At 41.7% G+C, this 24,896-nt stretch overlaps 1 long non-coding RNA gene across 1 annotated transcript in view; it reads right to left on the bottom strand.

Moving 5' to 3' along the window:
• LOC106993899 (uncharacterized) overlaps positions 1-24,594 on the bottom strand; it is a 53,256-nt gene extending 28,662 nt beyond the window's left edge. The window contains exon 1 of the long non-coding RNA XR_013405844.1: positions 23,843-24,594. This is a non-coding gene — a long non-coding RNA (uncharacterized LOC106993899). The remainder of the gene's footprint in view (positions 1-23,842) is intronic.
• Positions 24,595-24,896: the final 302 nt, after the last annotated feature.

Here is a 24,896-nt window from a genome sequence, read left to right as displayed (position 1 = left end):
CTCAGAAAGAGATAAGACTTCAAGATTTGTCTTTTCTTTTATATGGATGACCTGAAGCTATAGCCAGAGGAGAGTGCTCGATTACAAAGCATGCCTGAAATAGAATCCTGTTTCAATCAGTCAATTAGTATGGAATTTGGACGGGATAAATGCAATTTCCATGTGCCAAATGTGAAAAGGTAAAGAATAGCAAACACATGCAAGTCTTTGAAGCCACTGAAATTTGGGAACTAAAGTTCCCAGGGGCTTATAATGTCACAAACTACAACAATTTTTCTAGGGAAGCATCAGAAAAATGCAGTAACGCATAATAAAATCTTGCAAAGAATTGGGCATACTCTGAAGATGTAACTGAATAGGTGCTGAGACGCAGTATGGTTCAGTGGTCAAACATGGGCTCTGGGTCAATTCCTGGCTCTGCTGCTTATAGACCTGTGACCATGAGTGTTAATACCCACATCTACAATTTCTTTATTTGCAATGGCATCTGCCTAGTAGAGATCTCATGAGAATAAACTAAAATGCTAAAGATAGTTTCTGGCACAGAGGAAGCCGCACTCCATAGGAGTTAACCTTGATTATCAATAAATGCATAGATCACCCCAATTTTAGCTTTTACTTTTTAAATTTGGGAAACTGTGCTCCTTTCCACAGCATCAGTTTCACCACCACCTACATCATCACCATCACCTCCATCATTACTGCTTCCACCACCACCACCATCATCACCTCCACCATCACCACCACCTCCATCATTACCACAACTATCACACTCACTGCTACCATCACTGCCACCTGCAACATCATTGCTACTATCGTCAGCAACATCACTCCACCATCACTACCACTACCACCATCCTCACTAATACCACCATCACCGCCACTACCACCATCCTCACTAATACCACCATCACCGCCACTACCACCATCCTCACTAATACCACCATCACCGCCACTACCACCATCCTCACTAATACCACCATCACCGCCACTACCACCATCCTCACTAATACCACCATCACCGCCACTACCACCATCCTCACTAATACCACCATCACCGCCACTACCACCATCCTCACTAATACCACCATCACCGCCACTACCACCATCCTCACTAATACCACCATCACCGCCACTACCACCATCCTCACTAATACCACCATCACCGCCACTACCACCATCCTCACTAATACCACCATCACCGCCACTACCACCATCCTCACTAATACCACCATCACCGCCACTACCACCATCCTCACTAATACCACCATCACCGCCACTACCACCATCCTCACTAATACCACCATCACCACCACTATTACTATTACAACAACCTGCACCACCATCACCGCCACTATCACTACCAACTCTACCACCATTACTGTCGTCATCACCACCACCACCACCACCATTATCCCTAGCACACAATTACACAATTCTCACTGTGCTATTATTACAAAACCAAATATTTGTAATTTGGACAGCTTCTATTCCCATAATAGCAAAAACCACTTCTACTTTTCTCTACTCCTTTTCAGACTCACCTTTCTCCAGTATATTTGAGAACATGAGATTTTTGTCACACTTGCATTGTGATATTGATCAAGATTGCCCCAACTTTTCCACTGGTACTTATTGCTCTATGCTGCACTCAACATGCTACACGTCACAGCCAGAAACCCAAGCAATTCTACCTGTTCCTCAATGCTACACTTATAGGCCTACACTTGTGTCTACTTTTCACTGCGAACGTCACTAACTGTCATCTAGTTACCTAGCATAGCCCAATACACTAGAACACATGGCCTTGAAGTCAGGCCTAGATTCAAATCCTGACCTTGCCTCTAGCTTTGTGACCTTAGGCAAATAAACATACTTTTCTGACTTTCAGGTTTGTTTATTGTGAAATGGCATTTACAAAATTCATTTTATGGGTATTAGGAGGAATCATAAATGAGGTTATGACTATCAAGTACTTAGGACTCTATTTAGCATAAAGCAGGAGCTGAGTAGGAGAAAGTTTCCTTCCTTTCTTTCCTTTTTCTGTAACACTTGATTAGTCAGTCCGTAAAGCTGTGATTCCCAAGCTGTGAGCAATATCAAAATCACCTTGAGATCTTGCTAAAATCTGAACTTCTGAGTCCCACTCCCAGAGTTTCTGATTGAATAGGTTTTAAATGAATCCTAAGAATGCGGATTTCTAACACGTATCCTCACCCACTCATCCACCCGTGATACCTGTTCTTCTAGTCCAGGGACAACATGTTGAAAACCACAACATGTTGAAAACCACCTCTGTATACAAACAGCAAAAAGAAAAAACAAAATGATCACTAAATTTGGAAGATAAAAGCCTAATACACATCAAGAACTTTTGTTTTAAAATACCATAAGTGGCCAGGTGCCGTGGCTCATGCCTGTAATCCCAGCACTTTGGGAGGCCAAGGTGGGCAGATCGTGAGGTCAAGAGATCCAGACCATACTGGCCAACATGGTGAAACCCCGTCCCGGCTAAAAATACAAAAATTAGCTGGGCGTGGTGGCAGGCGCCTGTAATCCCAGCTACTCAGGAGGCTGAGGCAGGAGAATCGCTTGAACCTGGGAGATGGAGGTTGCAGTAAACTGAGATTGTGCCACTGCACTCCAGCCTGGCGAAGAGTGAGACTCCATCTAAACAAACAAACAACACAAAACAAACAAACAAACAAACAAAAATGTAAGAAATATTTAACCCACCTTTTTAAGGAAAATAATAATAAAGCATCTCAAGTGATTCAATGACAGAGTGTGCAAGTGTCATTTTCACACTGTAGTGAATGTTGTCAATTGCTCCTTCATGCCCCTTTTCCCTCTTGTTCACACCAGCTCCCTGTGTACTTTGACTCCCAATATCCAGCACTTGAATTTTTTTTGTCAGCTTTGCCTGGAACCCCTGATAGCTGAAAGTGCCTGGGGTTTACATGTTTCTGCATTAAACCTTTGACTAATGACTGGTGTATACAGCTAAACAAACACTACAGCTCCTTGCCCCAGCTAGGGATGAACTTTCAGGTGTGACCTGCCCTGTCTCCTGTGAGAACAAAACCAACATTACCCTTCACGGGACTTTGACTGATGTTGCTCTGTTTCTTTGACCTTCTTTTCCAGCTCTCATCTCTTTAGTTCTCTACAACTTTTACTTGGGACCACTTCTTTTTGTATATTTTTTTATTTATAATTGACACATAATAATTGTGCATACTTATGAGGTGCAATGCAATGTTTACATAAATGTGTAATAATCAAATCAGGGTAATTAGTATAACTATCACCTTAAACATGTATTATTTCTTCATGATGAGAACATTGAAAAACATCTCTTCCAGCTTTTTTGAAATACATAACACATTATTATTAACTCTCACCATCCTACTCTATAATGGGATACTAGAACTTACTTCTCTTATCTAAATGTAGCTTTGTACTCATTGACCAATCCCTCACCATCCCTCCCTCCTCCATCCTATCCCCATTCTCTGGTAACCACTGTTCTACTTTCTACTTTTATGAGAACAACTTTTTAGTTTCCACATATAAGTGAGGTCATGTAGCATTTGTCTTTCTGTGCCTGGCTTATTTCACTTAACATAATTTTCTCCAGGTTCATCCATGTTGCCACAAATGACAGGATTTTGTTGTTTTCTACGGTCAAATAGTATTCCACTGTGTATATATATACCACATTTTCTTTATCCGTTCGTCTGTTGATGGACATTTAGGTTGGTTCCATGTCTTGGCTAAAGGGAATAGTGCTGCAATAAACATATGAACATACTGACTTCACTTCCTTTGCGTATGAAATCCTACTACCTAGTAATGCAATTTCTGGGTTATATGGTAGTTCTATCTTCAATTTTTCCTCTTTTCTGTAATGGTTGTACTAATTGACATTTCTACCCACTGCGTGTAAGAGTTCCCTTTTTCACATCCCTCTCCAATATGAGTTTTTTGTTTTTTTTGTTTGTTTTGTGTTTTTTTGTGTTTTCTTTTGTTTTGTTTTTATAGTAGCCATTCTGATTGGAGCAAGGTGATATCTCATTGCAGTTTTAATTTGCACATCTCTCGATCATCTGTATGTCTTCCTTTGAGAAATGTCTATTCAGGTCTTTTGCCCATTTTTTGAGTTTTTTTGTTGTTGAGTTGCTTGAGTACCTTATCTATTTTGATTATTAATCCTTTAGCAGATATATAGTTCACAAGTATATTCTCTCATTCTATAAGTTATTTCTTTGCTTTGATTATTTTCTTTCCTGTAGAAGCTTTTTTGTTTGACATAGTCCTATTTGTCTATATTTACTTTCATTGCCAATGCTTTTGAGGTTGTATCCAAATAATCTTCATCTAGACCAATGTCATTGAGCTTTTCCTCTATGTTTTCCCTTAGCAGTTTTGTAGATGTAGGTTTTACATTTAAGTCTTTAATCCATTTTGAGTTAATTTTTGTATCTAGTGGGAGATAAAGGTATAGTTTCATTCTTCTGTATGTGGCTATCCAGTTTTCCCAGCACCATTTTTTTTTTTTTTTTTTGAAAAGGCTGTCCCTTCCCTATTGTGTATAGTTAACATCTTTGTCAAAAATCAGTTTGCTATAGATTACTGGGTTTATTTCTGGGCTTTCTAGTTTGTTTCATTGGTCTATGTGTCTGCTTTTATACCAGTACTTTGCTGTTGTGTTTGTTGTTGTTGTTGTTGTTTGTTTGTTTGTCTGGGAAAGTCTTTATCTCTCCCTTGTTTATGAAAAATAGCTTTTCTGGGTACAGTATTCTTGACTGGCCAGTGTTTTTTTCTTCAGCACTCTGAATGTAACATCAGGCTCCCTCCTGGTCTGTAAGGTTTCCACTGAGGAGTCTACTGGCAGGTGAGTTGTAACTCCCTTATATGTTATTTACTTCTTTTCTCCCACTGCTTTCAGCTTCCTCTTTGTCTTTTACATCTGAGTACTTAATTATAATATGTCTTGGGGTGTACTTATTTGGGTTGAATCTGATTGGTGACCTTTTACTTTCCAGTTCTTTGGATATCTGTATTTTTATCTAGGTTTGGGAATTTTTCTATTATTAGCCCTTTGGCATTCTCAAGTCCCTATTGAATCTCAATAACCTGAATATTTGCTCTTTTGATGCTGCCCCATAGTTCCCATAGGCTTTCTTCATTCCTTTTCATTTTTTTTCTCCTCTGACTGTGTATTTTCAGATAGCCTGTCTTCAAGCTCACTATTTTGAAATATGTAACACATTATTATTAACTCGAAGCATCTCCTTTCCTGTGCTTCTTAACCAGTTCTTTCCTTTGCTTTATCAATTCTGCTGTTGATGCCCTCCACTGCATTTTTCATTTGGTTCATTGTATTTTTCAGCTTTAAGATTTCTGTTTGATTTTTTATTATTATTTCAGTCTCTTAACTTTCTCTGATAAATTACTGAATTGTTTCTCTATATTATATTGAAGTTCACTGAGTTTCCTTAAAGCAGCTATTTTGAATTCTCTGAGAGACCATACTATTTTAGGGTGTCTTATTATGTTCATTTGGTGAGGTCATGGGTTCCCCAAGTGTTCCTGAGGTACATGGGCATGTGATAATGCACACACATTGAAGGATTAGATATTTATTTTAATTGTCACAGTCTGGCTTTTTGGGCGCCTATCCTTTCAGAGAATCTGTTGTTTAACCACAGAGGATAGCACTGTGCCAAGAGCAAAATAGGTACTCAAAAATTAGTTTGTTAAATTGATGAAAGAATGAATTATAGTTCTGCCACTTACAAGCTATGTGACGTTGGGTAAATTTTCTTGTCCATTAATGTTGGATAAAAATACCTATCCTAGCCAGGCGCGGTGGCTCATGCCTGTAATCCCAACACTTTGGGAGGGTGAGGCAGGCGGTTCACAAGGTTAGGAGATCGAGACCATCCTGGCTAACACAGTGAAACCCTGTCTCTACTGAAAAATACAAAAAATTAGCCTGGCGTGGTAGTGGGTGCTTGTAGTTCCAGCTACTTGGGAGGCTGAGGCAGGAGAATGGCGTGAACTTGGGAGGTGGAGCTTGCAGTGAGCCGAGATCGTGCCACTGCACTCCAGCCTGGGCGACAGAGCAAGACTCCGTCTCAAAAAAAAAAATATCTATCCTAAAGTTCTGCTGTGAGAATTAAATTTTTTAAAAGATCTATAGAAGCGTCTAGAATATAGTACCTGCAACTTGATAGGTCCTCAATAAATTTTGGTCACTTGTTCTGTCAATTTCTCTACCCTCATGTTTTAAGCATGGGGCATGGTATAGCCCACGTGCACTTAGGAAATACTGTTAAAGAACCCTGGAATCCATGTCAAATAAAGTGAAATGGAAGAAATCGAACAATTCACCATAGTTGTGCAACAACAATAAACCAACCAACTGCTTTGTGTGGAAAGCCCACCCACACACCTCTTTACTTTATCCACACCCACACACGTAGAGCAACTTGACTTGCTTTTCCCAGACGACACGCAGTTTTTCCAGGGACTGCTAATCAAAGGCAAGGTGAAAAATCACTGTCATGAAATATTTTTAAAATACTGGAAACTGAGAAAAAAAAAAAAAAGAGAAAAAGAAAAAACTACTTGAACTGAGATTCTTGCAAGGGAAAATGATATTAACATATTCCCTGAAATGTTTCCATGCTCTTAAAAAAAGAAGGAACTCTACATTACCATATTTATTACCAAAGCAAACTCCTTTTAATCTATTGTTTTGTTCATCTCTGATTTTCAGCAGTTCACATCTCCCTGATGAAGTCTAATTTCCATAAATGCTTTACAGAATTCAAAGAGGACAGATCTTTGGATCATTCTCATATTATTAATAAATGCTAATAGGGTGTAACAAAATTAATGAGGAAATTTAATAATTCTCCTATTGGAATTTCCTTTCCATGTCGTTCCCAGGGGGAACATGTTAGTGAGCACTTTCTGTAGACAATATTGTTTAATGGAAACTTTGCAAAAATTAGAATTAGGCCTTTGGTGAACAGGGATCTTTAATTTAATTTGTTTTTACTGCCAGAACACAGGGAGTTACTCACAGTGGATTGCACCAGCAGGCAGCCCGTTAGAATTAAGTTTTGTTGTGATCAGCAGGGTAATGACTTCTCCAAGGCCCGGTGTTTGGAGAACAGTGTGGTTTAGTTATTACGGGAATCGTAAATGGCATTAATAAAGTCCTGGAGGAGCAATCGCATTGCAGAGCAGCCTTATAAACACGGGAGGCCAGTCACTCCTCACATGCTTGAGAGGAGAGAAGGGGATGGCTGTAATGCATTGGGGGAGGGGAAGAGGCAGAGAAGTCAGAGAGGAATGAGAAGGAAAAGGGAAAAAGGGGAGAAAATGAGATCCTTTGCTTTTACTTGGATTTTCCCCCTTAACGTGTGTCTCCAATTTAAAAAGCAAAATTAAGACCCTTTGTTACTCACATCCAGTTTTCTTTCCTGTTACTGATGCTGTTGCTTCCACCTCAATAATAGAGAGCCAGCGTCTCTAGAGATATGCTGAAAAGGTAAGGCTTAAATGCAAAACTGCCACTGCTCAGTATCTACCCAAAGGAATGGAAAGCAGGGACTCGGGCAGATATTTGTACACTCCTATGCAGAGCAGCACTATTCACAACTGCCAAAAGGTGGAAACAATCCAAGTTGTTTCCATCAACAGGTAAATGGGTAAAGAAAATGTGGTGGGTACACACAGTGGAACATTATGCAGCCTTGAAAAGGAATGAAGTTCTGACACATGTTACAACGTGGATGAACCTTGAAGATAGTATGCTAAATGTAGTAAGCCAGTCACAAAAAGACAAACAGTGTATGATTCTGCTTATCTGAGGCACTTAGAGTAGTCAAATTCATAGAGACAGACAGTAGAATAGACATTAGCAGAGGGCAGGGGGAGGGGGATTAGGGACCCATTGCTTAAGGGTTACAAAGTATCTGTTGAAAAGTTTGGGAAATAGTGGTAATGGTTACGCAACATCGTGAATGTAAACAATGCTACTGAATTGTACACTTAAAAATAGTTAAAATGGTAAATCTTATATTGTATGTTAGATATTTTATCACAATAAAAAAGGATGGGGAAGGAGACCCAGGCTTTGGAAAGCTCTCTTCCTCTTTTCCCTCTCTTCCTTCTAGCCCCACCTCTCATATGTAAATCTCAGTTTCCCATGCCTTGATTTTATGAGGTGAAATGAGCAGAAGTGCATGGCTCATAGTAAATGCTCAATAAAATAGGCATCCTGCGCTTCCCTCAGCTTGTCTGTCAATGAAATTACATGGATACCGGTTCAATATCTTTCTCCCTTTCTTTATCTTGTTGAGCTTAGGTTTTTCTTTTATTTTCTTTTTTAAGTTGTTTAAAATTATTTCTATCGAAAGAGAGCTTGATTCTTTCAGAAAACAGTTTTTTGGCCTTCATTGAGATGTGTGAATTTCAAAAACAGGGTTGGGAGCAGCCTTTAAAAATGGCCACTTGTGGCAGGGCGCGGTGGTTCAAGCCTGTAATCCCAGCACTTTGGGAGGCCGAGACGGGCGGATCACGAGGTCAGGAGATCGAGACCATCCTGGCTAACACGGTGAAACCCCGTCTCTACTAAAAAATACGAAAAACTAGTCAGGCGAGGTGGCGGGCGCCTGTAGTCCCAGCTACTTCGGAGGCTGAGGCAGGAGAATGGCGTGAACCCGGGAGGCAGAGCTTGCAGTGAGCTGAGATCCGGCCACTGCACTCCAGCCTGGGAGACAGAGCGAGACTCCGTCTCAAAAATAAATAAATAAATAAATAAATAATAAAATAAAATAAATAAATAAATAAGTAAAAATGGTCACTTGTTCAGAGAATGATTTCACTTGGAATTCAATTAAAAAAAAAATAGCGTCAGAAAGCCAGCAGAGAATCAACTCATTTGACCTTGTTCCCAAAGACAGGGCAGCTTCTGATTGGCAGTTGCCACCACAAAGGCCGTGGGATGGAATTGAACGCTGGCACGTTTTGGGATTTCTTGAAGTCAGCTCAGAGTTAATATGAAACATTACCAAGGAAAACTAGGATTTTCTGTCTCGTCTGCAAAAAGCATCATCAGGTAAACTCTTATTCCTAGGAGAGAAAGTGAAGGCCCAGGTACTTTAATAATTTCCATTTAGAGATTTAGAGCGGTGGAAAAGCTTTCTCCCAAAATTAAAGAAGGCTCTAATAAAATTCGTGCCCACAGTTAGGATTACAAAGGGTCCAAATTATACCTAGATGCTTTTTTGATAGCTTAATCTCAATTTTCTTATCTTACAGGAAATAAATAAGCCCAAAATACAGATTTAATTTGATTTGTTTTTCCCACCCCTTCGCAAAGAAAATTTAAAGTGGATAATAACATTTGGCTGGAGAGGGTCTGGGGATTTTTCTTTTCTTTTATTTATTTTCCAAATTTGGCATGGATATTTTCTTTCATAACAAAAAAGCATTACTATAGTATATAATATGTTATTTAACATTGCTGAGATTAGCAGTTTTGATAAAGAACTCTATTTGCATTTGCAGCTTTTCATTGAATAAAATCGGTTCTGGTCTGTATCTCAGATCATCATGCAATGCTTGCTATTTAACCACATGGCTCAATCTTGCACCTGGTGGTGAATTGTGACCAAATTTTAAAGAAATTAACCAAGAGTTTCTTTGGCAATGTGTTTAGGAGGATGTGCCTATAAAATAATGACAACAAACATGCATATCACTGTTATTCCAGGACTGGATTAAGACTGTTAGAGAGCCGAACCTCTTAAAAAGATTATGCTGTTTGCATCCCTCTGTGATCCAAAATGCAATAAAAACGAGAGTAAACTGTCCTCATTGCTATTACTCTTGAAGTGTACTGTTTGCCTTGCCTGAGCTTTGTCCAGGGTTAAATGGCACACATTGGAAGTCCAAGTCACACTTTGGCCACCCAGATGCTAAAATGAGATACGAGGCATGAAGATGTTGCCGGGTACTCTGACAGCTAAGCCTGCACTGAATGAAAACATGAAACCAGAAGCAATTGATCCTGTATTTTCAATCATTTTACATGACCTAATTGGATTGACCATTTTAATGGAACTGTCTCATCAGTTCAAGCAGCCAGTCAATTAAATCTAACAATCCATTTAACTGGTCTCCTCTTGCACCCCCAACAACACTCCGATGATTTGAATGGATGGAATTCACAGGTTGTTTTCACATCATGTACACACGGCCTTAATGATGAAATTGGACCGGTGCCACTGCTGAGCTCATCGATTATACAGAAATCACTCCCTAATATGTGATCTCCCCACCTTCTTTCAAAATAAAATAAAATAAGAATCAAGTGCTCTGGTGGCCGAAGAATGCCTTGGCCTGAGGCTGTGAGGAATCACAGAACTGAGCCTTTAAATGTCTTAGTATGTTTAGTATGTCTAAATCTTATGTCTTACTATGTTAATGTCTTAGTATGGCCGGGTGCGGTGGCTCACGGCTGTAATCCTAGCACTTTGGGAGGATGAAGCGGGTGGATCATGTGGTCAGGAGTTCAGGACCAGCCTGGCCAACATTGGTGAAACCCGTCTCTGCGCAAAATACAAAAATTAGCTGGGTGTGGTGGCTCGCACCTGTAGTCCCAGCTACTTGGGAGGCTGAGGTGGGAGAATGGCTTGAACACAAGAGGCAGAGGTTGTGTTGAGCCGAGATAGTGCCACTGCATTCCAGCCTGGGCAACAGAGCAAGATTCCAATAAAAAAAAAAAAAAGTCGCTGGGCACGGTGGCTCAAGCCTGTAATCCCAGCACTTTGGGAGGCCGAGACGGGCGGATCACGAGGTCAGGAGATCGAGACCATCCTGCGAACATGGTGAAACCCTGTCTCTACTAAAAAATACAAAAAACTAGCCGGGCGAGGTGGCGGGCACCTGTAGTCCCAGCTACTCGGGAGGCTGAGGCAGGAGAATGGCGTGAACCCGGGAGGCGGAGCTTGCAGTGAGCTGAGATCCGGCCACTGCACTCCAGCCTACGTGACAGAGCGAGACTCCGTCTCAAAAAAAAAAAAAGGCGTAGTATAACTTCTGCCAAAATGAACTTGAGGCAACAGACATCCACTGAGTACATTGCAAGTCTCTGCATGCATTTCCACGCGTATCTGAGCCCATCAATGTGACCACAGGTTCCAGAGAATTCACAGCACTCTCTAGTATAAATATTCTGTCTTGTTTTCCCCATAAGTGTACCTCCTGGGTCCTCATTTTTTTTATTTCAAAACTATGGTCACTGTAGCATTCAGACCTTTAACAGCCCCCTTCTGGCTGCCTACAAGGTCTCGAGTGCCCATTAAAACGTGGTTATAGAACTCTCTCATAAATTGCCAGAGTGTGTAAATTGATACAACTTCTATAGTAGGCATTTTGGCAAAAATCTGTCAAAATCACAAACACATATATCCTTTGTCCAGAAAGTCCACTTCTCAGAATTTGTCTCCCAGAGAAACATATTCTCAGACTTAACGGAATAACCTAAATATAGGATTAGTTGTGGCAGCTTTGGCTGTAATAGCAGAAGATTGCATACTATGTCAACGTCCATCAAGTCACTGGTAAAATACAGTATCATAAATCCATACCATGAAATAATATACAGCCGTCAAACGAGGAAACGCTATGCATTGATATGGATGAACCCTCCAGATAGAATATCAAATGTCTAAAATTTAAGATGAAAACAATATATATAGCAAGTTTCTATTTATTTATTTTTTAAAGGAAACACTTATTGATGCATTTGCTTTTTTATGTGTAATGTAGCTCTGGAAAAATGCACAGGAAATAGTGAACGCCTCAAGGGAGATCGCTGGTAGGCCAGGGGTTGGAGACTTACAGGAGTGGGAGGAAGACATTTTATCATAGTCTTCTTTTATGCTTTTGAATCTGGAAGCACATAAAGCTTTAAATATTTAAATTTTTGTGTTTTTTTTCAGTGGTTTAGCAAGTCTCCCAGGCCCCCAATATCCTCTTAGACCCCAAGTCTCCAGTCCTCATCTAAAGGCTTTAAATCTATCATCTCTCTCTCTCTCTCTCTCTCTCTCTCTCTCAGGTCTGGGTCTCTGATTTTCATTTTTTTTTTCCTCTCTGGAGTCCTCCTTTCTCCCAGGCCCTTTTGTGTCCATGACTAGGGGACAACTTGCCTGTCTAAAACACTTGAGCAACTGTCACTCACCTCACTCAGCTAAGGTGCTCATGACCCCTCTGTGTCCAAGGCCTGATAGGGACAGTGAGGGGACCCCAGAGCCAGGCTTCACCTATCACAGACCCTTAGGTGCTGGAAAGAACAGGCAGCTCCTTAGCTGTGTGTAGCCGACAAAGGGAAGGTTCAGTGTTTCCAGCTGTGCACGGCAGCCCTATCACTTGAAGCCTGTGTTCTCTTTATTCTTCTTTGTTTTTTTTCTTTTTTTTTTTTTTTTTAAGACAGAGTTTCACTCTTGTTACCCAGGCTGGAGTGCAATGGCACAATCTCGGCTCACCGCAACTTCTGCCTCCCGGGTTCAAGTGATTCTCCTGCCTCAGCCTCCAGAGTAGCTGACATTACAGGCGCACACCACCACACCTAGTTAACTTTGTATTTTTTATAGAGACAGGGTTTCTCCATGTTGGTCAGGCTGGTCTTGAACTCCTGACCTCAAGTGATCTACCTGCCTCGGCCTCCCAAAGTGCTGGGATGAAAGGCGTGAGCCACAGTGCCCGGCTGTGTTCTCCTCTTTCTGACTTCTGGAATGGTCTCAGAGCTGAAGCCCAGGACAAGAGCATTACAGGGTTTTATTGAGGAATGTGTAGGGTAAGGCCTGAGGATCTTCCCACCTCCTCTTTCTTATAGCCCAAAAAACTAATTTTCTTTCTTACTAAAAATATACTTAGTGATAGGATACATTCTTGCTGAGTAATAACCCCACTCTGTCTCATTCAATTAAAATAATAATGTGTTTTATTCATTCATTTATTCATTTATTTAGGCAAAATATCATGCAACAGCTAGTTATTTGGCAGAGAAAAAAACTGAAACTGACTCTCTTAAGTCCGGCAGCTGTGTAGACAATCTTAAGAACAATAGGTGGCCAAGGTAACTTTGGGAATATGTCTCTGGCATTTGACAAAATTCCCTGTACCTTTCCATCTCCTATTCCAAATGTCGGTGATAAAGCCTACTACCCTTCATAGAGCCTTCCTTCAAGAATGCACATATCAGCCAGACACAGTGGCTCACGCCTGTAATCCCAGTGGTTTGGGAGGCTGAGGCGGGTGGATCATTTGAGGTCAGGAGTTCAGGACCAGCCTGACCAACATAGTGAAACCACGTCTCTACTAAAAATACAAAAAGTTAGCCGGGTGTAGTGGCAGGCGCTTGTGGTCCCAACTACTCGGGAGGCTGAGGCTGGAGAATCGCCTGAACTCGGGAGGTGGAGGTTGCAGTGAACCGAGATCGTGCCACTGTATTCCAGCATGGGCACTCCAGCATGGGCAACAGAGGGAGACTTGTGTCAAAAAAAAAAAAAAAAGAATGCACATATCTGCTTTATCACAAATACATAATATCTAAAATCATCCCATTCATTCATTCAACAAATATTTATTGAAATGCCATCAGCACCAAGTGCTGCAGAAACAACAGCAAACAAAGGGCCCTGCTGTTATGGGGAGAGAGTCATAAACACGTAAATCATAATCACATGGAGAAAAGTCTATGAAGAAAAATAAAACACATGCTTCTGAGTGATGAGTACCCAGCATTTTCTCCTTTCTGCCTTGGAAAATACAAAAGGAAGAGAAGCAAACTAAGCCGTTGGCCATTCGGTGACATCCAAATAAACCACACTGAACCAAATGCCTAGTAAAGTTCTGGGTGCGAAAGTTTCAGTTTCCAGCACCACAGACTATTTCCGTGAAATGACAGGTTAATTCTGCTAACAATCGAGTTTGAAATGGACAATGGCTGTCAGTGGTCCAGGACAGACCTTTAGAGATTAATAAAATAAACAAAAATCCCTACCAGTCTGAAGATAAATATTCTTCCAGATTTCAAAATATGCTAAACCTAGACAGCCAGGAATACGGCAAGAAGGACAACAGGAATGAATGGAAGCCCTTCGCACAGAGACGGAAACCTGGGAAGTTGAGAAGGAGTGGTGTTATTAAAGCAAGCCTCCAAAGTCACTGCTGGTAAAAATAAACAAATAAATAAATAGCTTGGTTTACAAAGAGAAGTAAAAGGTTGATGTTGTGTCCAGTGATCTATCCCGAGGTTAGGTGAAAGGTACAGAATATAAAAAGGTGACTGCTTATCCCATACTATACACCGCAGTATCAGAATAGCAATATCATACTCTAACAGTTGATATAATTTATGAGAGTTGTTTAAAAAAAATGCTTTCAGGCCAGGCACAGTGGCTTACACCTGTAATCCCAGCACTTTCGGAGGCCAAGGTGGGAGGATCACTTGGGGCCAGGAGTTTGAGACCTGCCTGGGCAACATAGCAACATCCAGTCTCTACAAAAAAAAAAAAAAAAAAAATTAGCTCAGTGTGGTGGCATGCACCTGTAGTCCCAGCTATTTGGGAGGCTGAGTTAGGAGGATTGCTTAAGTCCAGGAGTTCCAGGTTACAGTAAGTTATGAGGCCACCATTGCACTCCAACCTGGGCAACAGATTGTCTCAAAAACCAAACAAAATAATGTTTTCATATGTTCTCCCATTTCCCCCTATTTTTGTGGTCATCCCATATCTGCATTGTCAGATCGTATAACCATCATATGCACTGTCCTGCCTCTGGTTTAGCCCTCATTTAATCTTAGCTCTAGAGTAACTACCAACCCCAGTCCTGTGTGACTGTCCTCTAGCCATTGTGCTTGTCTACAGCTAGTCCTTTAGGAGAATCTTCAGGAAGGGGCTGTCTGAAAGATGTTACTGTACTTTTTTTCTGGCATAAAACATCGTTGTCGAAAATCTGATGATAATCGAATTCACTTTCTGGGTCAGGTTCTTGCTCAAAGGATTTCTTTTCTTTTTTGTAAGCCCCCAAATGTTGCTAGAATATGTCTCAGTGTTGGTCATTCTGGGTTAATATTCTCAGGAATATGATAATTTTCAAAATGTAGTTTTTGTATTTCAGGAAAATTGTCTTGAGTTAGAGCTCTTAGTTCTATGCCATTGCTTTGCTTCTTTGCGGGGGACCACTATTGTGTTAGCTACCATCCTCGCAGCCCCTGTGTCTTGGACTTCCCAGCACAGTCTCCATCCTCTCTCTCTCGCTCTTCCGGGCACTGATGTAGCACTTACTGACTGGACTGTGGCACTCGCTCCTCCATTTTTTCTCTCATTCCCTGCTTTTTCTTTACTTCATGCACTTTTTTCTCCTCTCCCTAAAAAAGACCACAAATCCTTAGGAGCCGGCACATTGCCTTATTCATCGTTTCCATATTTCCAAAACTGTTCTCACCCACCACAGCTCTGAGTTCCTTGTAGATATTCATCGAATTTCTTGTAATTGAATCAAATAACCTCTGTGCCCTGAGACCCCTCTGAGTGGCTCCCAGGGGACCGCAATAATCTGCCTCTTGCAGGAAAGTAGAGAACGTGATAGGGATCTGAAAGCAGAAAACGCCTTTAAATTTTCAGTAGGTGGTTGGGAGCCCGCTCACCGGCTGTCCTGTCCCTGTAGGCCTTACCTAATCCGCTGTCATAATCCTGGATGAAATGCATAGGCTTATTCTGCTAAATCTGATTGCTTGGTTTAAAAAGTAATGCATAGCTTCATATATCACTATAACAAGGAGGAAAGGCCATTAAAATGTTTACTTATACTTGCTGGGCATGTGGTCATTTGGGTGTGATCCACTTTGCCTGCTTTACACATTTGCTTTGTTTAATAACATTTTTCTTAAAACAGAGCTATTACTGATTCTGTTTTTGGTAAAGGAAATAATTTTCATGTACTATGTTGAAGGCAGTCTCTTATTTTGTGTTTGACTAACATTCCATTGATGTATTCCAGACAATTAAAGTGATCACCAAGGTAGTGGAGTAGCTTTTTACCTACTGGGTTTAAATAATTTTAATCTTTTCTCATTTCGAATAAAATCAGATTTGGTACAATCATTCTCTTCCAAAATCATTTGTAGATTAGAAGAGAGTTTTCAGGCCGGGCGCGGTGGCTCAAGCCTGTAATCCCAGCACTTTGGGAGGCCGAGACGGGCGGATCACGAGGTAAGGAGATCGAGACCATCCTGGCTAACACGGTGAAACCCCGTCTCTACTAAAAAATACAAAAAAACTAGCCGGGTGAGGTGGCGGGCGCCTGTAGTCCCAGCTACTCAGGAGGCTGAGGCAGGAGAATGGCGTGAACCCGGGAGGCGGAGCTTGCAGTGAGCCGAGATCCGGCCACAGCACTCCAGCCTGGGTGACAGAGCGAGACTCCGTCTCAAAAAAAAAAAAAAAAAAAAAAAGAAGAGAGTTTTCAAATGTTCCGACTTGCAAAGCTCCCAAAAATATTTCCAAAAAACATGTATCAAAAAACTTTTATCAGAGGTTTATATTACCACAAAAAATATTACTTCTACTGCTTTCTATTTTATTACTAATTTTTAGGTAAAAGTGTTATATTATTTTTTAAAGGTTTTTTCTTCAACAGGCCAGTCTAATAAATACTTAGCCATCTGTGGAGAGATGAGGAATCTCAGGATAGGCTTATTAAGCTCCAAAGAGTCTGGAATTGGACTGCCTGAATTCAAACCCTGCTCCTTCACTTCTCGGTTCTGTGATTTTAAAAAATTATATAACCCTTCTCTCTTCTGTTTCTTCACTTGTTAAAATAGCACTAAGAAGAGGCACCTATAGCATTTTTTTTTTTTTTTTTTTTTGAGACGGAGTCTGGCTCTGTCGCCCAGGCTGGAGTGCAGTGGCGCCATCTCGGCTCACTGCAAGCTCCGCCTCCCGGGTTCACACCATTCTCCTGCCTCAGCCTCCTGAGTAGCTGGGACTACAGGTGCCCGCCACCTCTCCCGGCTAGTTTTTTTTTTGTATTTTTAGTAGAGACGGGATTTCACCGTGTTAGCCAGGATGGTCTCGACCTACTGATCTCGTGATCCGCCCGCCTCAGCCTCCCAAAGTGCTGGGATAATAGGCGTGAGCCACCGCGCCCGGCCCCAACACCTCACAGCATTTTTGTAAAATGAGATGAACTGACACACTCAATAAATGTGTGTCTGGCGCAAAGCAGATCATCAGTGGAAGTCAGAAGCTCCTGCCACGGGTCCTCCCTCTTCTACACAGGCAGCCTTCCACGTCTGTACAGCATCTTCTGAAATCCTTTGAGTGTTCGATTTTTTTAGACTTTCTTGATAGTCGAAATTAATTTTAATGAAGAATTGGAATGCTGGCCAGGCGTGGTGGCTCACGCCTGTAATCCCAGCGCTTTGGTAGGCTTAGGTGGCTGGATGACCTGAGGTCAGGAGTTGGAGACCAGCCTGACCAACATAGTGAAACCCCGTCTCTACTATAAATACAAAAAAATTAGCTGGTGACAGGTACCTGTAATCCCAGCTACTAGGGAGGCTGAGGCAGAAGAATCACTCGAACCCAGGAGACGGGGGTTGCAGTGAGCCAAGATCATGCCATTGCACTCCAGCCTGGGCAACAAGAGTGAAACTGTCTCGAAAAACAAAAGAGTTGGAATGCCACCGACACAATGCTTTGGGTTGTGGTGCTTATACTACCCTCGAATTTCTACCAAGACAAACCTAATGCTGCAACATTCTATCAGAACAAGAACAGTTGTTCCAAACTGGCCATTGAAATGAGGAGTCCTTCAGTCTTAGAGGAAGGGTAAAGACAATAAACTGTCAGTGATTTTAAAACCCTTCTGGTCCAGGATATTATGCTTCTTGCCACAAAATGGCAAGAAAATACATGCCTGAAATTCTGGTTTTGTTCTTCTTTAAATAGATAGACATTCACTGACAACCTCATTAATAGTGATGCTGTGCCATTTCTTCTGAAAACTCATTTAGACAAATTATCCCTCTCAAAAGCAATAACACTGTTTATACATCCCCTTTCCTGACCAAATTTGTTCAGGAATGTGAAAATCCTAATGTTATCCATTTGAAACACACTAATCGAACCATCCTGGTGCTGGCTCATAAAAGCAGGCTATTAAAATCAGTGGGCCAGCTATGCTAAGTACAATAAGCCAGTCACAAAAAGACAAATATTGGGTGATTCCACTCATATGAGGTACCTAGAGTAGAGGCAAAAACTAGAATAGAAATTACCAGGGGCTGGGAGGTGTTTAATGGGTATAGAGCTTCAGTTTTGCAAGATGAAAAAGTTTTGGAGAAGGATGGTGGTAATAGTTACACAACAATGTGAATGTACTTAACACAACTGAACTGTACCCTTAAAAGTGGCTGAGATGATAAATTCTCTGTTATATGTATTTTCCTACAATCAAAAATAATATTAATAAGAATATTAGAGGACCATAATCAACTCTACCCTCTTTCTACACGTTTGATACACAACCAAATGGTCGAGTCAGAAAATGTTAGAGGGGCTGGGCACGGTGGCTCACGCCTGTAATCCCAGCACTTTGGGAGGCTGAGGTGGGTGGATCACTTTGAGCTCAAAAGCTCAAGACCACCCTGGCCAACATGGTGAAACCCCATCTCTACTAAAAATACAAAAATTTGCCAGGTATGGTGGTGCAGGCCTATAATCCCAGCTACTCAGAAGGCTGAGGCATGAGAATTGCCTGGACCTGGGAGGCAGAGGCTGCAGTGAGCCTAGATCGTGCCACTGCACTCCTCCAGTCTGGATGGCAGAGTGGGACTCTGTCTCCAAAAAAAAAAAAAAAAAAAAAGAAAGGGCCAGGCAGAGTAGCTCATGCATGTAATTCCAGCACTTTGAGAGGCTAAAGCAGGTGGTTGCTTGAGGCCAGGAGTTTGAGACCAGCCTGAGCAACATGGCAAAACTTCGTCTCTACAAACAATTCAAAAATTAGCTGGGCGCGATGGCATGTGCTGTAGTCCCAGCTACTTGGGAAGCTGAGATGGGAGGATTGCATGAGCCTAGGGAAGCTGAGTATGCAGTGAGCTGAGATCATGCCAGTGTACTCCAGCCTGGCTGACAAAGAGACCCTGTCTCAAATTTAAAAAAAGAAAAAAGAATGATACATGCAGAATTTTTATAACAAGTAACTCCTGACTTTGGTTAAAATAAATTTTGAGACCGGGCATGGTGGCTCATGCCTGTAATCCCAGCACTTTGGGAAGCCAAGGTGGACGGATCACAAGGTCAGAAGTTTGAGACCAGCCTGGCCAATATGGTGAAACCCCTTCTCTACTAAAAATACAAAAACAAAAAAAAAAATAGCCGAGTGTGGTGGCACATGCCTGTTATCCCAGCTACTCGGGAGGCTGAGGGAGGAGAACTGCTTGAACCTGGGAGGCAAAAGCTGTAGTGAGCCAAGATCACTCCATTGCACTCCAGCCTGGGCAACAGAGTGAGATTCCATCTCAAAAAAATAAATACAAAAATAAATTTTGATATAGCCATATGATTCAATGTAAAGCCTTTTCTTAAAAAGTATCTTCATGAGAATGTTTAATGGCAGGGAAGATATTTATCCCATATCATTATACAAACAAAGCAGGTTACATAATAATTTGTTTAATAGGATTTTATTTTTAAAAGGTAAATATGGGCCTGGCGCGGTGGCTCAAGCCTGTAATCCCAGCACTTTGGGAGGCCGAGACGGGCGGATCACGAGGTAAGGAGATCGAGACCATCCTGGCTAACACGGTGAAAACCCGTCTCTACTAAAAAATACAAAAAACGGCCGGGCGCGGTGGCTCACGCGTGTAATCCCAGCACTTTGGGAGGCCGAGGCAGGCGGATCACAAGGTCAGGAGATCGAGACCACGGTGAAACCCCGTCTCTACTAAAAATTACAAAAAATTAGCCGGGCGCGGTTGTGGGCGCCTGTAGTCCCAGCTACTCGGGAGGCTGAGGCAGGAGAATGGCGTGAACCCGGGAGGCGGAGCTTGCAGTGAGCCGAGATCGCGCCACTGCACTCCAGCCTGGGCTGGGCGACAGAGCGAGACTCCGTCTCAAAAAAAAAAAAAAAAAAAAAAAAATACAAAAAACTAGCCGGGCGAGGTGGCGGGAGCCTGTAGTCCGAGCTACTCGGGAGGCTGAGGCAGGAGAATGGTGTAAACCTGGGAGGCGGAGCTTGCAGTGAGCTTGATATCTGGCCACTGCACTCCAGCCTGGGCAACAGAGCAAGACTCCGCCTCAAAAAAAAAAAAAAAAAAAAAGGTAAATATGTAGATAAATAGATAGAGGTAGTTATCTAGAAGCACAGGTAGTGTATTATTAAATATAGCTATTTCATCGGTGATGAGATTACTGCTGATTTTTACGGTCATATGTTTGCTTCAGTGAATTTTCATTTATAGATCTGTGTTCTTTTCGAATAGCAAAAATAAGTTTTCTTAACAAATAAGAGATATACTATACATATGTGTTTAGTATGTGTATGAATTTTCAGCCAAGCAGCATTGTATTTATACAGTGGTTCTCAAATGACAGCTCACAGACCCTGGCCATCCCCAAGGCAACTTGCAGGAAGTCTATGAAATCCAAACTACTCTCAAAATAGTTTTTTCCTACCCCCGTAGATATCATTATTACTTAAAAAACTACAAATTATCGTGATTAGGACTTGAGTAAGTGATAGATACATTCTTGAAAATGAACAAAGTGAGACTGCCACTTCAAGGAAAACAATTGGCAGCATTTGTTGCTAATGATTAAATACATGCTTTCAAGTGAAAACCAGAATTGTATCAGCCACCATGAACTTAACAGCTTGCTATGCTTTGAAGATTTTTCTGATGATATGAGGGGCAATGGATGTGATTGTTTTATATTATATTAAAGATGAACTGTTATTTGGAAAAGCTACATAATTCAGCGAACAAGTCTTTTCCAAATGGCCCATGCAAACTGAAGAATCACGTGTGGGTTAAAGATTTATTCAATGTGCAAGGCAGACCAATGAATTTTAATGTAACGGGTCACAAAAGTTCATTAATATGGTTTCAGATTCCACCTTGTAACTAACCTTTAAGAAACTACTACTTAATGGTATGGCAATTACTCAAAAAATTAAAAATAGAATTACCACACAATCTTAGTAATTCTGCTTCTGGGTATATAACCAAAAGAAGTAAAAGCAGGGACTCAATCAGGCATTTGTGCAACTATCTTCATAGCAGCAATATTCACAATAACCAAAAAGTGGATGTAATCCGAGTGTCCTTGAAGGAATAGATGAACGAACGAACGAATGAACGAACGAAGGAATGAATGAATGAATGAATGAATGAATTAATGAATGAAATGTGGTATACATATGTAATTGGGATATTATTCAGCCTGAAAAAGGAAGGAAATTTGGACCCATTCTACAACATGGATGAACCTTGAAGACATGCTAAGTGAAATAAGCAAGTCACAAAAAGATAAATACTGTATGATTCCACTCATATGAAGTGCACAGAGCCGTCAAATTCATAGAAACAGAAAGCAGAATGGAAATTGCCAGGACCTGGGGGAAGCCAGGACTGGAGAGTTATTGTTTAATGGATGCAGTGTTTCAGTTTCGCAAGATGAAAAGAGTTCTGGAGATGATGGTGATGGTTGACAGTGATGTTAATGTTCACTTAAAAATGGTGAAGAAGTGGCCGGGCACGGTGACTCAAGCCTGTAATCCCAGCACTTTGTGAGGCCGAGGTGAGTGAATCACAAGGTCAGGGGATCGAGACCATCCTGGCCAACATGGTGAAACCTCGCCTCTACTAAAAAAAAAAAAAAAAAAAAAAAAAAAAAATTAGCCGGGCGTGGTAGTGCACGCTTATAGTCCCAGCTACTCCGAGAGGCTATCAAGGGAATCACCTGAACCTGGGAGGCGGAGGTTGTGGTGAGTGGAGATCACACCATTGCACTCCAGCCTGGTGACACAGCGAGACTCTGTCTCAAAAAAAAAAAAAGGTGAAGAAGAAAAGAAGGAAGAGGAGGAGGAGAAAGGAGGGAGGAAGGGAGGAAGGAAGGAGGGAGAAAAGAAAAGAAAGATCAACACACTACTTGTCAAGTTTGGGTATCACATCAAAGAAAAATATACACGATTGGCCGGGCGCGGTGGCTCACACCTGTAATCCCAGCACTTTGGGAGGCCGAGACGGGCGGATACGAGGTCAGGAGATAGAGACCATCCTGGCTAACACGGTGAAACCCCGTCTCTACTAAAAATACAAAAAATTAGCCGGGCGAGGTGGCAGGGGCCTGTAATCCCAGCTACTTGGGAGGCTGAGGCAGGAGAATGGCGTGAACCCGGGAGGCGGAGCTTGCAGTGAGCCGAGATCGCGCCACTGCACTCCAGCCTGGGCGACAGAGTGAGACTCCGTCTCAAAAAAAACAAAAAAAAGAAAAATATACACGATTATCTAAAAGGCTATTAAAATACTCTTCCTCTTTCCAACCATATATTTGTGTGAGGCCAGATTCTCTTCATATACTTCCACCAAACAAAATATTACAACAAATTACATGCAGAATCAGATATAAAAATTCAGCTGTCTTCTATCTACCAAGCCAGACACAAAACAGATTTGCAAAAAGTTAAAGCAGTGCCACTCTTCCTGATATATAGTCTTTTCTTTGAGAAGATATAATTATTTTCCATAATATGTTCCTATGTTAATATATAGTGGTTTTATTATTTTTAAATGGATTAATAATAATTTTTAACATGATTCTCAGTTCTAACGTCTAAAATATGATTAATATTAGTAGATATAGCCCACATAAACAACAGCACTTGGTGGGTTTCGTACTTTTTAAGAGTGAAAAGTGTCCTGAGACCAAAAAGAATCTCTGATTTGGTACATAGTAAACACTCAATAAACATTTGTTAAATGACTTTCCTCTTTCCCCTTCCTCACTGGGAGTGTACCCTACAGGATAGGAAGTCACAACTTCTCAGTCTCCATGCTAATCAATGTATGACGTTTCTCAAAAAATCTGCAGGAGATTTGTCTCACGCCCTGGGCACCCTCCCAGCAGCACGTGCTGGGAATCTTGCACTGTCCTGTTTGTCAAAAGCACAGATCCTACTCTCTTAATAACCATTTGCCAAAAGTGTTGTCAAACAACTAACTGCACATAATTGAGCTTCTGAAAGAATATGCCCTCTGGTGAGTTTAAAAGAAATGTTACAAATTAAGATAGTAGACGATTATGTGAGACATACATCAAAATTGTCAGAAGGCTGCTATCTCAAAAATTACGAACTTGGCAAACGGATATATGTGGTTCCATGACTGTCCACTGAGCTTTCTCTCTTGATTATTTTATCCAGGCATTTGCTGCCTCAGAAGTTGTTGTAATTCATATTGCCTTTCATCATAAGCCTGGATTTGTACAAAGGAGTGATTAATTTAAAAAAAAAAAAATCTCATTACTTGAGATACATTCCTGAAGTTTGTAACAAAAACCACCAAAACAGATGGAAGGGCTGGAGACCCAGCTGCCGGAGGAACTGTATTCCTGTCTCTTTTGATCAATGAAATTGATGGGATGATCATTAGTGGGGGAGTAAATAATAAGGACTCTCCTGGCTGAATCTTGGATATCTCTGTGAGTGCAATGCTGAGCTTTCCTAGCAATGTAGGACACCAACTCACCTTTTGCAGCCCACATTCTTGATGCTCTGCTCATGGGCCAGAATAGCTTCTGCCAATCTGCACCCCGGCTCTTCTCCTTTGGGTTCTGTCTGACCACTGGAGGCCACTCAGGCAAAGTGGGGACAAGCCTGGGAGGTAATGCCTCTTGGGAAAATCCCTCCACCAATAGCTTGCAACAGCTGAGAGATGAATGACTCAGCTCCCTTTCCCCTTGGATGGCATAATTCTGGAATTTGCTCTACACTCTCTCTGGGGGTTCCCCAGAGATACCGAGCCTAGTTGGTCACAGGGGCCATCTGCTCAATAATGCATATTTGATTGGCTTCCTTCGACATTTCAATTTCCTACTTCCCTTCTGGTGTTTCCCAGGATCGCCTCCCAAATAAACTGTTTATACTAAAATCTTTGTCTCAGGGACTGCTTCTGGAAAACCCAAGCTGCGACTTGATTTTACATGTCAAACGTCGAACCTTCAATTACCCTTTTTAAAGATTTTGTCGGCTCCCTGAGAGCAGTGAGTGTGTTCTTACAAACTGAGGATCCTGCTCCCAGCACCCTCTGCACTTTCTCTCTGGGGGAACCCAACTCTTCCTATAACATAGTATAGCCTGACAAGAAGCAATAAAGCTCTTTTTTTTTTTTCCTCAATATCAGGGCACTGCCTTTGCAGAGGGTCCGCATTTTCACTGTCCCTCGACTACCTGCCAGCTGCATTCCATTTTCAGCACCTATAGGGTCCCCAGGCAGAAGCCAAGGAAGAATAGTTCTCACCAGGGTGAAAGAGGAGAAAACGCAGCTGGGCCAGGCTGCAGGCAGCTGCCTCCACGCCAGCAGCCCCCCGCCTGGCTGGGTGGTCACATTCCTGCCCTGCTTCTCCACACGGCCACTCTCCTGGTCACCGAGTATTTGCATGGGCTTTGCCCCCAGTTATCTCTGTCCCTTGATCTCCGTTTGCTTTTCCGGCCTCTGACCCCTCTGTTGGCCAAAACTTCAAGTGTTATCATGCTCTTTTGTCCTAGTCACTCCTCTGTCCTGGCAGCCTCAACTGACCGTC

The sequence above is a fragment of the Macaca mulatta genome, chromosome 16, assembly GCF_049350105.2.
Source record: "Macaca mulatta isolate MMU2019108-1 chromosome 16, T2T-MMU8v2.0, whole genome shotgun sequence".
Classification (NCBI taxonomy): Eukaryota; Metazoa; Chordata; class Mammalia; order Primates; family Cercopithecidae; genus Macaca; species Macaca mulatta.
The sequence above is the reverse complement of the archived record's forward strand: the minus strand, read 5'-3'. Positions and strand labels throughout refer to the sequence as shown.